Here is a 16413-nt window from a genome sequence, read left to right as displayed (position 1 = left end):
TAGCACCGTCAAAAAAAAAAAATCGAGTTGGACAACCTGATAAGTTCTGAAAATATGTGTATATTATTGTGTTATTCCAGCTATCGTTATCGGTTGTTAAGTTATATTAAGCCAATAAATAATGAAAAACAGCCGACTAGCGAAAGCGGCTAACGCCATTGCTAGCCTGCATGTTAAAACCATTGTCCTATAACGTAGCTGGAGTAACTCATAAAACACATATTTTCTGAACTTACTTAAGTCCCCAACCAACGTTAATTCCTCGCGCACCTTTCTCAAAACAATGTTCTTTTTATTGCGGTCCATTGATATGTCTGGTAGCCAGCACAGCCAACCCATGAGCCACCCGACCTCCAGGCAGCGTTAGATAACAGATGAAGCCGTGTGTCTTGTCTATGACGATAGATCTATAATGTGCAGAGCCTGTCCAGCCAATGACGGCTTGAGACTGGCTGCCACAGCTGTCAATCATCCATTTTTATCCCTTTTTATATGTCAAATAACTACTTAAAAACAAACTGATCAGAAAAATGACCACTTGCACAGGCATTAGCATGATAATGACTATCTAAAATGATACAAACCACCTTTGGAAAAAAAATATCTGACGTATACTGTGATTATTTCCGTTGTGATTTTCCCATCCACTAGCATGGGGAGGCGGGCCTTGTGACCTAATACTGGATTCAACCGCCAGAGCGGCGATCTAACATGCAGCGGCTTCACTGAACGGGACCAGAGCTGCACCCTTGGTTGTGAGTTATGTCTCTTCCTTCTATAGCACACAGGGAGGAAGCAAATTGTTGCATTTCTGATCAACTGTCATATATCATGTTATTTATGAGGGCTTTAAAACATCAATGACAGATGAATAGATCTGGGGGCCGGGGCTATTTTTCTAAAAAAAAAAAAAAAAAAAAAACCTTTTTGGAGCTCATGACCTCGGAAATACCGAGGTCATGACTTCGGTGTCCTCAATGGTAGCTACGGGCCTGAGCGTGATGTCATTTGCCACCCAGAAATACGGAACCCCGCGGCAGTTAATAGTATGAGTTGTGCCAAACAAACGTTAATATCTCAAAAACTATACATCACTTCGCTTATATTTTGACATTCTGAGTGAGAGCAGAAGTAACTCAAGAGTTTGATGTATAATGTCGCGTTAAAGTTGTGTGAATTGTCGCTGTTTTTAAAATGTAAACAGAGTTAGACGGCTAGAGCAGACACTCACGCCTCGCGCCACTTGGGCTCCATAGGGTTCCATTGCTGTTGCCACCCAGTGACGCGGTTTGTTTACCAAAATGCTGCTCGGCTGATCCCTCATATTGCTATATAATTTTCAGTCAATACCTAAACAAGTCAATAACTAAACAAGCGCGAATTTGCAATAGCTGCTGCCAGTCATATACAGTATGTCCCACTCGAGCAATATGTCATCAGTGAGATGTCATCAGTCTTGACATTGAGACATAATTGGCGCACAATAGACCAGACCAGCACATCCGGCTAATTTGCAAAACATGAAGGTCGTGCCCCTTTTTAGGGGACAACACAAGCCACTCGCGTTGACTTCAATGTAAAATAGCAGTACCAAAAACATTTATAGAAAAATAACAGAATTAATTTTGTTTATAAATGACCCAAAGACACCATGACATGACAATATATTTCAACTCAGCCGGGCCATAGAATGCGCAAGATACATCAACACGAGGTACTTGCCTTAGGCCCTTAGGCTATAATATGAATGAACGCTGTATCCAGTTTCCACCAGGTTACATGCATCGTCCACATTGACGGTGTCACCCCTACTCTATCGCAGACCAGTCTTCTTTTTTTTTATTGTTAGTGAAACTATAACAACACAGCAACTCTTCGGCATATCTCTATCAAATTAAACCGTTTTAAATAGTTTGTTTGAAGTGGTTTCGGCTTCTTGTACCGTCTTTTACTATGGTGGGTGTCCCCTAAAGAGGGGTGTGGCCTTGGCGCTGGATGCTTGAAGACGCCGCGCAGTTCTGGTCTATTGCTCAATAACTTATGCTGCTGCCCAGCCATGCTGACTGAAGGCAGCTAAAATATATAAATCTATCTTCTATATCTATCTATCTTATTATAAATTTGCCAGTGTGGCCTGTCTCTCTGTTCTCTGTCTGTTATCTAATTAAATTTTTGTGCCGGCCACAGCTATGCCAGTGCTGATGTCATCAGTGGTGATGTCATCATCAGTGACCTAATAACGTGATGTCATCACATCATTCTGTGATGATGTCATCAGTCAGTGATGATGTCACCAGTGATGTCATCCTTGGGTGAGGCTATTATAAGTTATGTGATGATGTCATCAGGCATGATGTCATCAGTGATGTCATCAGGCATGATGTCATCAGTGATGTAATCAGTCAGTGATGATGTCACCAGTGATGATGTCACCAGTGATGTCATCCTTGGTTGAGGCTATTCTGTGATGATGTAATCAGGGATGATGTCATCAGTGATGTCATCAGTCTGATGCTATAAGGCTATTATACTGCTGGGCGGGCGAGGCCCAGAACCCGTGCAGCAGGTGAGCCTAGGAATCGAGCGTGTGTAGTGTGCGAGATTGCTAGTATATAAAAGGGGCAAGGGGGCAATCTCTGTCCCACTGTTCTCTGTTAAAAAATTTGTCCCACTGATGATGTCATAGTGATGTCATAAGAGCAAATTCATCTTATGACATCACTGATGATGTCAAAGGCACTGATGGTGTCATAGTAGAGCAAAATCACCTTATGACATCACTGATGATGGCGGGCGGAGGGTGGGCGAGGTACATGTCGGCTGACAGCCAGCTGCCTGGCACAAAAAAAAACTGGGGGCGCTACGTATGTATTTTAGGCCTTCACACTCGCATAGACATTGTGACAATGGGTCAGTTACAGTATGTCACAATGGCTCGAGTGATCACTGATGACATCAGCTCGACCCAGAGAAACTTGGGTGCACCTTTTTTGGGTGCCAACCAGTCCCCATTACAGCCAGTCTCTTTTTGAGGCCGATGCGGAAGTTGCATACTCTCAAATGGCCAGTGGGGGGCGCAGCTTGTGTAGCATCATCCCGGGAACGTCCATTCAACTATATGTGAAATGAGCCAACTTCTCTCTCGGTCTCTTTCTTAAATAAACACTTTACAAATGAGTGTATGGTCTGAAAAAACAATTTCAAGTATTTTTCATGCTCTCAAGGCCTCAGTTTTTTTAATTATAGCCACATTTCGAGGAAATTAGGCGATAAACTTCAGATAATGGGGAACAGTAATACTTCCGCCCGTTAGAGGCAGCAATGTGCCGCAAGGCATCTAGTCTGCGCAAAGTACACAAATAAGAAAACTTAGCAAACACTGCTAGCAGATAGCAAGTCATACTTTAGCAAATTATCAGAAAATAGCGTTACTTTATGATATTTTAATAGTGTTAGTAGACACACCTAACTGTATAGATGGCATACATGTAACGTGACGCTCATAACATGGCGGACCACTTAACGTTATCTAACGGTATGTAAAGTAGCCTAACGTTAAATGGTCTGCCCATGTTATACAGTAAGCGTCATAAGGTTATATGTTAACGTGACATAACATCACAAGTTTTTGCAGACTTGAATGCTGTTGGTAGTTTGTTCAATTTGCTTTTCTGTATGGTATTGGACATTTAAAAATGATACACACTTGTCTTGAGGCATCCGCCAAGCTCAGCAATTTGTCATCCTTATTTTAAAACATACTTTATCAGATCGATAGAACTCAACATAGCCTAAGGTCTTGCACGAATATGTCTTCTGGTAAATTAGGCATACTGTATATAGATAATCTACCAAGCAACACTTGATACAAATATAGGTAACCATTTCACAGCAGTCAAGCCTACCATGGTGGAAAATTAACCATTCTTTAAGTTTGAATTACCGTATATCAAAATATATGTTGCATGGTGTAGCCTTTGTGTATGTCGAATTGTTAGATAACCTATTTCAATAAATATAAATCATTCGTTGATTTGAAGCAGTCGGTTGGTTCTCCATCTTCATTCTTCTACCTGGTCATTTGGTCCAAGCTGGTTCACTCGACATCAAATATCTTTATATCACATCTTATTAACAACCTGCCTGCTCTGACCAGATAACTATAATGGGCTCGTTCTATGATATTTGCGGTACATTCGGGTACATGATTTACTTTAGTACATAGCCTACACAACAAGGTTATTTGTTGGCAATGTTTATTGACAAAAGCACAGTGGCAGATACATACCAAATGGTTCAAAGTAAATCTATCAAAAGTCTCAAATCTGTCAGCATTTGGCTTATGTTATTGCAATATCTTAGGTTGAACAACTGATGGTCAGCCATATTCTCACAGTAATATGCACATGGGAATCAAAACGTAGCATTCATTTTCACAAATAATTTGACCAGGGGACAATGTGCCTCTTTTGTGTTGTGCTGTTCCTGCTCCACCATGGTACTCCGGCGGCCATCCCTTGAAGAAACAAACGACACCGTGTTATATTAATTACTATAACATAACGCCACCAAATTTCAGTTAACACATTGAATGCCAGCCATGTTTTCATTCCTGTAGGTAAGTTGTGCCAGGGGTGTTTTTGACGATTCTGGCTCATTTTAGAACAGCCGAGGATTCTTTTCTGTTAAGAATTCATGAACACCAATCATCTAAAAATAACTAATAGAATGTGTGCTTTCTCTGTCTAAAAGAGTTAGTTTGCAGAGTTAGTAGTTATGTAGATATTAGCCGTTGAGTACAGCATGGTTTCAGCGTCTGGAAATTTATTCAGAGATAAATGGCTTTTTGTGAAACAGTCACTTTAACCATTCATTTTTGGCATCAGTAAGACCGTCAGACATTCTAAACAATAGTTTTGAACAGTAATTTCCTCCATAACAACAGGAAACACCCCTCTCATTCAAACTCCTCCCTCCGTGTGTCTTCTCCTCCTTCCTCCTGGCTCTAACAGCGGGCGTGTCAGAAGCGCGTTGTGCTGCCTGCCTGTCTGTCTGCGTGCCTGCCTGCCTGCTTGCCTGCGTGCGGGGACGAGTCTGAAATGGATTACTGTAAAATCGCCAAGCCATTTCCTTGAATGGCTTGCTCCCGCGGTGTGTGTGTGTGTGTGTGTGTGTGTGTGTGTGTGTGTGTGTTCGCGCGTTGCTCCGCGGCTCTGGGGGGGAGGGGATCTCTGTCCGTTCTGTGTGTGTGTCTCCGGGCTTGTGACTGTAAAATCGCCAAGCCATTTCCGCGGGAGGCGGCTGCTTTTGGTGTACGGGTCCCGTGGCTGTGGCTTCTCTCTGTATCTGTCGCCACTTAGTGGTCGGTAAAATAGATTACACACATGCTCTTGCTCCTATAGTTATCTCGAAGATGTAAAAGGGGTTGATTGATGTCCCACCGTCAAAAAAACATGTAAGACGAGTTATTTCGGCTCTGGCACTTAAGCGTTGGATTATGTAAGACGAATTATTTCGGCTATGGCACTTAAGGTGTTAACACACGTTAGCACACGATGCTAATCGAGCTAGCGTTAGCTTACAAACATGAGCATAACTCAAACAGTCCAACATAGACATATAGAGCACAAAGTGCGCGATCAAATCCACCTCAGTTATAAAGTTTGCCCAGAGATAAGTATAATAGCAGTTTACCTTGTGGAGGGTTAGCAGCAGCTAGCAGGCTGGAGGCTTACACCAGGCACAATGCACCAGGATCACACCACACCGTGGTCTCTTGGCCAGGCCCCGGACAAGACGGTGGTCGGCTGGCTGGACTCCTACTCGCCCATACCTTCGGACTAAAAGTTATTATATTTGTTGTCCTGGACCATTTCACCACTGCAACCAGCCAGCCAGCGAGCAAGCTAGCAAACTGAAGCGAACAACAAGATGGCAGTCAGTTCAAGCCTGTGAGACAAATTCGGAAACTCCCCCGGCAGCCGCTAGGGGCAGCCGCCCCCTCCTTCTTCTTCTACTAGTGTTTTAACAGCCCTCTCTCCCCGTACTTCCGTGTAGAATTAATCCATTCAACGATGAGCAGGAAGCGGGGATTCAAGCCTCATTTTGTTCCATCAAAACCCAATGGGTGACGTCACGCTCACTTTATCCAGATCTATTATACTGTTAGGATGACGTCATCATTCCTACTTTGACGTCGTCATTCCTACTATGATGTCATCGATCACTGATGATGTCATGATCCACCTGTGATCCACCTGTGTCTCCACCAAGTGTCTCAATCATGCCTTCCGATGGCCTCGCTGGTGATGTCATAACACATGTGATGTCATAACACAGGTGATGTCATATTTGGGTCTATAAGGGCCTGCTCCTGCAGGCCTTGGCAAGTGATTCATACTGTCAGGACCGGTGTTGGACATGTGGATCTATTCGCGGGTAGTTGAGGGCCACGGGAAACTTGGTAGGTCTTGAGAAGCTGGGGTGTTGTGGAACTTGATGGCTGGGGCTGCGCAGTTCGAGGTTTGGGAACGGTCGCAGAGATTGCAGAGATTGGTATGATCCTTGATGAGAATTTATGAATCACTGGCGAGAGCCTGCAGGAACAGGCCCTTATAGATGTGAATATGACATCACCTGTGTTATGACATCACCGGCGAAAGGCATGAAAGACGCCTATGAATCATGACATCATCAGTGATCGATGACATCATAGTAGGAATGACGACGTCAAAGTAGGAATGATGATGTCATCCTAACAGTACCCTCCCCTCAACGGACGTCACCTGGCGTCCAATGAGGCCATCAAGGATGGCATCTGGGAGACAAAAAATCCGTAGGTTCTGGTGGAGGTGCTCTTCCGCAGGTGGTTAGACGCAGGTGGTTAGGCCCCAAAGGGGGTGTAGGAGAGTGAGGTGCTCTTCAGCAGGTGGTTAGATGCAGGTGGTTAGACCTCCAAAGGGGGTGTAGGACAGTGGAGGTGCTCTTCAGCAGGTGGTTAGATGCAGGTGGTCAGACCCCAAAGGGGGTGTAGGACAGTGGAGGTGCTCCTCCCTAATACAGGATATCGAAGCCATAGATGGACCGATACGTAGATAGAACTTCCACCGGGTCCGGTGGATCCTCTGGGGCCGGCCATCCCTCGGGGCACGATCCAAACACGGGAGGCTGGAGACCATCAAAAGGGTCAAATGCCGCCGTCACCGCAGGGGGGCCTGACACAGCGAGGCCTGCCCTCCCGACCTGTAGTTTGGGGGGGTCACCCACCGTCTCCTCCTTTAAACGCCTCTTATTTCTTCTTGCTCTTGACCGAGGGCTGGCGACACTACGGGAACCTCCCAGCATCAAGCTGGAACCTACGTGTGGGTCAACAACTGAAATTGGCTGCTCCTGGGGTACGGGTTCAGACTCGGCGAGGGGAAGGTCCACAGGTTGTGCCTCAGGTACGGGTTCAGACTCGGCGAGGGACAGGTCCACAGGTTGTGCCTCAGGTTGTGCCTCAGGGCCAGCAGACTCGGAGGCCCCCTGCGGGGGGACGGAGCCGATCTGCAGGCAGCGATTGAACTTCCCAATGAGACGATCGACAGTCCTCTCCAACTCGTTAACCCTCTTGGAGACACACTGCCACTCCTGGGTCCTGCAGGGAACGCTACCCAACCGTACAGATTCTTCGGCTGGACACGTAGAGTCTTGATCCACTGAGAGTACCACGGGCCGGCGAGCGGTGGGACCACTTACTGGACGCCGGGAGCAGGAGGAGAGGTAATGCCCAGCTCGACCACAGTACAGGCAGCTCCGGGTGTCCAAACGGCGCTGCCTCTCCTCTGGTGTGATGCGAACCCTGCCGGTCAGATCACGGTACAGATGGCTGCTGGGACTCAAATGTGGGTGCCCCTGCTCTGGAATGACGCGAACTCCCCCCCAGAATATGCCCTTAGCAGCTGGGGGCGGCCGAGAGGCAGAGCTAGAAGCAACGGCCGCTGTGGACGGGGGAGTAGCAGGTCTGGAAACCTCCGGAACGGCGGTGCGCTCGGAAGCTGGGGCAGGAGGGGCAGAAGGCTGCGGAATGGCACCCTGGGGGCCTAGCCCGTCGAGACGATCTAGCCGGCCAATCAAGAGGGCGTGCCGATCAGTGGCTTCAGAAGCCAGAGCCTGGATTGCTTTTTCCTGCTGGGCGTGCCGATCAGTGGCTTCGAAAGCCAGAGCCTGGATTGCTTTTTCCTGCTGGGCGTGCCGATCAGCGGCTTCGAAAGCCAGAGCCTGGATTGCTTTTTCCTGGTGGGCAATCAGGCGTCTTGACTCAAGTGCGAGGTCTTGCAGAGGCTGCGGGGATCGGTGTTAGACATGTGGATCTATTCGCGGGTAGTTGATGAAGCTGGGGTGTTGTGGAACTTGATGGCTGGGGCTGCACTGTTCGAGGTTTTGGGAACGGTTGCAGAGATTTCAATCTCCCACGTTACCGCGGCCACAAAACAGGCCACAGGCAACACGGGTTCGGGCTCAGCCCGTATGTCAGCAGAGAACTGGCGGGACAGGGCGTCTGGCTTGACGTTCTTAGAACCCGGTCGGTAAGTTAAGGTGAAGTTGAACCTCCCGAAAAACAGGGTCCACCTGGCCTGCCGGGAATTCAATCTCTTAGCGGCCTGGATGTAGGCCAGGTTCTTGTGGTCCGTCCACACGACGAACGGGAGCTTGGAACCCTCCAGCCAATGGCGCCACTCTTCAAGAGCTGACTTAACTGCCAGCAGCTCACGATCGCCAACGTTATAATTGGCTTCAGCGGGTGAAAGCTTACACGAGAAAAAGGCGCAAGGATGGACCTTATGATCTCCAGGAGAGCGTTGAGAGAGAACAGCCCCAATTCCAGTCTCTGAGGCATCAACCTCAACGATGAACTGCAGTTCTGGGTCAGGTTGGGAGAGCACGGGAGCTGTAGAGAAACGGCGTTTGAGCTCGCTAAAAGCAGTCTTGGCCAGGGGGGTCCACCGAAACGGAGTAGAGGTGGAGGTGAGGGCGGTAAGAGGGGAAGCCACACTGCCGTAGTTGCGGACAAATCGTCGATAAAAATTGGCAAACCCAAGGAACCGTTGAAGCTGTTTCAAGGTAGAGGGTTCAGGCCAATCCGCCACAGCCGCGACCTTGGCGGGATCCATGCGCAACTCACCTTCGGCAATCACATATCCGAGGAAGGACACAGTGGAAGCATGAAATTCACACTTCTCAGCCTATTGGAGCACTAGGCGGACATGTTGTTGATGGTCGTCAAAATCCTGAGAGAAGATGAGGATGCCATCCAAGTAGACAAACACGAAGAGGCCGATCATATCCCTCAGAATGTCATTTATGAGAGCCTGGAAGACGGCGGGGGCGTTAGTAAGCCCGAAAGGCATAACCAGGTACTCAAAATGGCCAAGGGAAGTGTTGAAGGCCGTCTTCCACTCGTCCCCCTCCCTAATGCGGACAAGGTGGTAGGCATTCCTTAGATCAAGTTTGGAGAATATCTTGGAGCCATGAAGGGGTGGGAAGGCAGAGCTAATGAGTGGCAGGGGGTATGTGTTCTTCACCGTGATGTCGTTCAACCCTCGGAAATCCATGCATGGTCTGAGGGTCCCATCCTTCTTCCCCACAAAGAAAAACCCAGCGGCCATCGGGGACGACGAGGGCCTAATGATGCCCGCAGCCAAGGAGTCACGGATGTAGGTCCTCATGGACTCCTGCTCAGGGCGGGAGAGGTTGTATAGCCGGCTCCGGGGAAAGGTTGCCCCGGCCTTAAGGTCAACAGGGCAATCAAACGGCCGGTGGGGAGGGAGGGACAGCGTATGCTCCTTCCCGAACACCGGGGCCAAATCATGGTAAACCATGGGAACGGACGACAGATCCGTGGGAGCCGCAGCCGACACCGGTGCAGGGGAAGCCGGAGAGAGCGCGGCGACCAGGCAATTTGCATGGCAATAGGGGCTCCACGAGACCACCTTGCCCTTGCCTGGGGACCATTGGAGGAAGGGTTTGTGCAGGTTTAACCAGGGGCGGCCGAGGACCACGGGAGTGTTGGGACAGTCAGTCACGTGGAAGTGAATTGTCTCCCGATGGTTCCCAGAAAAGCGAAGGTCAACTGGCATGGTTCTTTCAGTAATCTGGGCGAAGCGCTGGCCCCCGAGGGTTATGGCCTCAAGGGCGGGGGAAAGTGGGACGGTCCCCACGCCCAGTCGAGTAACAATACCGCGGTCCAAGAAGCACCCCTCCGCCCCCGAGTCGACGAAGGCTGGGAGGGCAAGTGGCCGGCCCCGCCACGAGAGGGTGCAATCAAACGACGATACGGGCAGAGGGGCGCAGTCGGTCTGGCTCAGTAGCATCTGCCCAACGGCTACTGAGCCTAGTCTTTTGGTGTCCTGCGTCCTCTCAAGCGGATGGGGCAGTCCTTGACCACATGGTCCGGGAAACCACAATAACGGCAGAGGTTGTCGCGGATACGGCGTTGTCTTTCCTCAGGGGAGAGGTGGTCTCTGCCCGATCGAGAGGGGGGGGCAGCGGCAAGGGCCGCGGTAGCGGAGGGGGCAGGGTGAGGAACGGCGTCTGCGGCGCGGTTGGGCGTCTCTTGGCCCGGCCGAGCTCCCCCGGCCGGGATCATGGACCTGAGCCTTTCGACCTCGGCCCAAACTTGGCTCAAACTCATAACCTCAGCCTGTCCCAAGTCGACCTTCAGCCCCACATGGGCACTCTGCCCAAAGGGGTTGAGTCTCTTTCTTGTGGACTCATACTCCTCTTCCGTGCGGATCTCAGAAAACAACTGAAGGAAGGTTGGCGGCTCTACTCTTCTCTCCCTCAGGCGGAGATTAACCAACATCAAGTCAGAGGCTACTGCGCCCCTCAGCAGTTGCTCTAGCCGCACCTTATCCACACTCCCCGGCAGAAGACCACCACGCTGAACCACCTTACCCAGCGATCGTTCCAGACGCCTCAGGAAGTCGGAGAGCTTCTCGTCTGACTGTTGCTGTATCAGGCGGAACGCAAAGTACAGGTCATCTCCAGTTTCCGCAGTCCCAAAGACGTGCTCAAGTGCTTCCAGGCACCTTTCAGGGCTAACTCCGGAGTCATGGGCTCGGACTGCTTTAACAACCTCCAGTGCTGCGCCTTTGAGGCTCTCCATCAGTCTCATCCTCTTCTCCTTAGGAGAGCAGTCACACTCCTCAACCATGAGGCGCGCTTGCTCGAACCAGTGCTCAAACTGTTCTTCTCCCGCCGGAGTGGGCAGTGTTCCGGAGAACAGACGTAGGCGGCGAAAACTAACATGCTCAGCAGCAGCAGCAGTAGGGGGCCTAGTCCTATCAAGCAACTCACCCAGTGCTTGCAGGATGGGTTCAGTGGGGCTAGCGGGCGGGTCTCGAGTAGGCGGTATGTTACGGGGGCCATCCACTGCCCTGCCTTGAACCATGCTGGCATTCAGCGCGGAAGTAGGGGCCGGGGCAGCAGGGAGTAACTGACGGAGGTCATCTACAGTCATGCCCTCCGCCTGCAACAGTCCTGCAAGCCTCTCTTTGAAATCGCCCCGACGCTCAGCTGCACCTAGCAGGGACACGTGCAGTGGCTCAACCAGCTGCTGCGAGGCAGGCACGGTGGGGGCAAGAGGCATTGCTGCACAGGAAACCTCCAGTGTTTGGGTTGGGGTGACCGATCGCTCAGAGGCTGGGGCAGGGGGGGCAGGAGACTTTGGAATGACGCCCTGGGGGCCTAGCCCCTCGAGACGGGCCAGCCGGCCAGCCAGGAGGGCGTGCCGATCTTCGGCTTGGGAAGCCTTGAAAGCTGCCTCCCTCTGGCCGTCGAGCACGTCCCGAAGGACGTTCGCGTAGAGCGCCTGCCCCAGTTGCATCTCCGCGAGTCGCGCGCCCAGGTCAGAAATAGTAGAAATCAGTGCTGTTTGGGAGGTGTCGCCTGGTGGGCCACCTGACGTGGCCGGCGGGGAAACTGGGGTCTCGGGAGCTTCCTCCTTGACTGGCGGAAGTGTGTCCGCTAGATCCGCTTCAGAGTGATTGGGGGCCTCCTCCTTGATTGGGGTGAGAAATTTGCCCGCTAGATCCATTTCTGAGTGATTGATACTGTCAGGATCGGTGTTAGACATGTGGATCTATTCGCGGGTAGTTGATGAAGCTGGGGTGTTGTGGAACTTGATGGCTGGAGCTGCACTGTTCGAGGTTTTGGGAACGGTTGCAGAGATTGCAGAGATTGGTATGATCCTTGATGAGAATTTATGAATCACTCGCCAAGGCCTGCAGGAGCAGGCCCTTATAGACCCGAATATGACATCACCTGTGTTATGACATCACATGTGTTATGACATCACCAGCGAGGCCATCGGAAGGCATGATTGAGACACTTGGTGGAGACACAGGTGGATCACAGGTGGATCATGACATCATCAGTGATCGATGACATCATAGTAGGAATGACGACGTCAACGTAGGAATGGTGACGTCATCCTAACAGCTTCCAAGAAGAGAGAACATCGCCTCTGCCAATGACTCCTGTGACGGTGGTCAGGGAATGAAAGAGGAACAGGACAACTGTCTACACGGAGCCAAACCTCGATCCCTGCTGCAGATGGCCGCAGATCTGGAGAGATATTTGTGGCTGTGAAGAACAGTCATCATCTATACAGTGATATGATCTAGTTATCAGGGACACGCTGTCTTATCTGCATAAATCATATTGAATAGTACCAGACAAAACCTTCAAAACAAATGAAGCTCTGGAATTTTTTCAATTGGAGATGTGTAGGGACCCTGACTATATGGATCACAGTTTCATGTTTGGTTTTACCTGTAATAAATGGGGACATTTACATCAGTGGCTTTTATTTACCATCACAGCATAAATGACAATGCATAACCGGTAGTAGTCCTTATCAATGCTCTCCAAAACACATCCTACAGGAGAACATAAAACTGTTATTCTTTGCAATTCTTTTAAAATCAATGCTAAAACATTTTAGGGTAAAATATTGACACGAGTAACTGGTGATCTGCAGATGATGTAAACTTTTGTAATAAATGTTATCTCTTGTACTTCAACCTCTGTCTAGTCTGGTCAATTATAGGACAAGATACACTTAGCCTACTGTAACACAGTCTTGGGTTTTGTCTTCATTGCCTAGACTTATTATTATTATTAAAACGATTATGAATTATATTCGCTAAACATTATCTTAACAGACTTACCAGCTTAGGCTTCATTCTGTGATGTGTTTGTTATGGTTTGTTGTTGTTCACTTCCTCCCAGCATGCATTGTGCTACTCCATTTCGCTACTAAATAGCAACCAAATGAGCCGAAATAGATATGAAGGTAGATCTCAATTTTGTGTAATGGTAACACAACCTGCAATTGTATAACATTTCAATATTGGACCAAATAAAACATCGAAATGAAAACACCACCCTATGTGAAACATATGTAATCCTGGTTCTCTATCGTTATCGGGGTTTACCCTCCAATACAGAGATATGAATATATCTTGTATGGGAAGCTGATTACAAATGGCATCAGGTGACGTGAATAATTACTTTAAGACAATCCACCTGTGGACGTGGTTACACCCAAGCCTATAAAGCCCCTGTTAACCACGCCTACTTCGACTTTTTCGATTTCACTGGAGCAGTGTGACGTGTGGTCGCTCTGTCTGAGACAATCAAAAATCTAATCTAACTTCTATTCTGACTCTCTCGTAAACAGCCTTGCCTCTTACCTTCGGTGGTGGGAGAGAGGACGATTGCCTCTCGTGGCGGCTGTTGTCGGGGTGAGCACAAACTTTCTCAGCGCTGACATATTGTCTCCAGGTCTCTGGAGGCTTCCATGTCTTGGGGCGCTAGGTCTTGTTTCTCGGCTCCGTAACTGGACAGTGAGAGCAGGTCCGCGAGTGTGTTGTCCGTCTCCTATATAACGCTAAACACAACTTCCTCGGCGCTGACATATTGTCTCCAGGTTTCTGGAGGTTTCCGTGTCCTGCGGCGCTTGGTCCTCTCTCGGCTCCCTAATCAGGACAACGGGAGCAGGTCCGCGGATTCGTGGTCAGTTTTCTCTCTATCTCTCTCTCTCTCTCTGGCCGCGGCTTATGTCTGGCGAACAATTAGCCCGGGCATTAACAACGGTACACAAAAACACACCAAAACACACAGACTGGAGCTAAAACTTTTAGAGCTCTTCTGTGTTGTTAGTCTCGCGAGGGCGGGGCCTATCGCGAGGTTTGGTGGACTGTGCATGCGTGTCAAGTTGGCAGCAAGCGCAGTTACACTGGCTTAGCACTTCCTCTCTTCCTTCAAAATAAAATCATTAAAAGGAAAGGAAGCTATGGCATCTATGAGCCATGTCTGTGTAGTGTGTGGAGTGCAGCTGCCCACTGAAGATGGGCATGATGTGTGTGTGCGTTGTCTGGGAGAGGAACATGCCTCTGAAGCAGTTGTTAATCCCTCCTCCTGTATGGATTGCTTCATTTTGCCAGCACGATCCCTGGAGGCTCGGCTTGGTGTGTTTGGGGTTAAGCGCAGGTGGGTTGCTGTAGCACAGTCTGCTCCGCCCCAGCAGGTTAAGCGCCTTAAAGCGGTGGGGAGTGGGGGTGGTTCCTCAGTGGATCCCCGCCCCTTTCCCTTACTTAGGACATTTTTACCTGATGACAGCATCAGGATTGAGGCTGGGGATCAGGAGGATGTCGAGGAGGATGTCAACATAGAGGGGTTATCAGATGAGGGGGGCCTCACTGAGGGGTCCGTCGCAGAGGGCGAACAGACCAGTGAACGCAAGCGATTCCAGGGTCTGATGGTCAGGGCTTCCCAAGCTTTGGGACTTGAGCCCGCTGCGGGCCAAGCCCCTCCTCCCTCGCGCTTCGATGATGAGGACGCGCCAGGTCCGGAGGTGCCATTTGAGGTGCCTCTCCTCCCGGAAGTGGAGAACCTAATGCAGGCTGGGTTTGTAACACCCATGGCTGCACTCTCCTTTACCTCTACCAACAGACGGCTGTCTGCCATGCAGGATAGGGGTAAGGTGGGCTGTGGCCCATTGCCTCAGCTGGACCAAGCCATATCAGCTCTTTTGTTCCCGGCCAGCCCAGGGCTGGGGCCAGCTACTCCAACGGGGGACTGTAAAATGCTCGATGCCGCACTGGCTAAGGTGCATAGGCCGGTAGCAGTTCAGGCACGGTTGGCAAATACTGGGTCCATACTAGCATTGTATCAGAGGAAGCTGGTCCGCGAGCTGAGCACTGGGTTCAGTGCTCATCAGTCTTATCACAGCTGATGAAAGAGCAGGTGTCGACTGCCGGTAAGGGTGTGTCGGCACTCTGGGTTGCTAGGCGCCAACTGTGGCTGTCCCGGTCCAAGTTGCGATCAGAGGACCAGAGAGCCCTCTTGAGGCTGCCGGTTGCGCCATCAGCCATGTTTGGTCCTGGTGCCACTGCTTTGTTGCAGCAGGCCCAGGAGGCCCGTCGTTGTGCTAAGGAGGTTTCCGATGCACTGACCCCCAGGTGGTCCAGACAGTCGTGGGGCAGGATGAAGGAAGCCCCCGCACAGACACAGAGGTCGGGCTGGGGCCCAAATGACCTGAGGGCCACTCTGGATGCGCGCCGTGGGCACGGCAACGCAGTCAGGAGGGCGGTCAGAGGCAAGCAAGGCAGAGGCGGCAGCAAGCCTAGTCCTCCGCCTTCTTCCTGATGCCAGTTTACGTCCAGCCTGCCTCCAGCAAGCCCGGGTGGGTCTTGTGGCTTGGAGGTCACTGCAGACGAGCCCCGGGGGGGTTCGACCATGACCCAGGGGTATCGTATTCAGTTTGCTCGTCGTCCTCCGACCTCGAGGACCCCAACGGTTGTCACGGTGGTGGGCGCGGAGCACAAGGCAGTGCTCCAGGCCGAGGTTTCTACCCTGTTGGAGAAGGGAGCCATCAGGGAGGTGCCTCAGGGCAACAAACAGGCTGGATTTTACTCCCGGTATTTCCTCATCCCCAGGAAGGATGGGAGACTACGCCCCATTTTAAATCTAAGGGGTCTCAACAGACATCTCAGGCGTCTGCCTGGCAAGATGCTGACAATCCCAAGGGTGCGACAGTCCATCGACAGAGGGGACTGGTTTGTCACCATAGATTTGAAGGATGCCTACTTCCAAGTTCCGATCTGGGAAGGGCATTGGCGGTTCCTCAGGTTCGTTTTCGACGGCAAGGAGTACGAGTTCCGGGTCCTGCCGTTTGGGATCTCCCTAGCTCCCCGCACCTTTACCAGGTGCATGGACGCAGTTCTGTCGCCTCTGCGACGGAAGGGGATACGAATCCTGAACTATTTAGACGACTGGCTCCTGTGCGCACGCTCAGAAGTTCAGTGTCGGCTCATCTGTCCATCCTCTTGGACCACGTGCAGCAGCTTGGCCTGCGGCTCAATCCGG

Source organism: Poromitra crassiceps, assembly GCF_964638095.1.
Source record: "Poromitra crassiceps genome assembly, chromosome: 2".
In the NCBI taxonomy this organism is placed as follows: domain Eukaryota; kingdom Metazoa; phylum Chordata; class Actinopteri; order Beryciformes; family Melamphaidae; genus Poromitra; species Poromitra crassiceps.
This window is presented reverse-complemented; position numbering follows the sequence as displayed.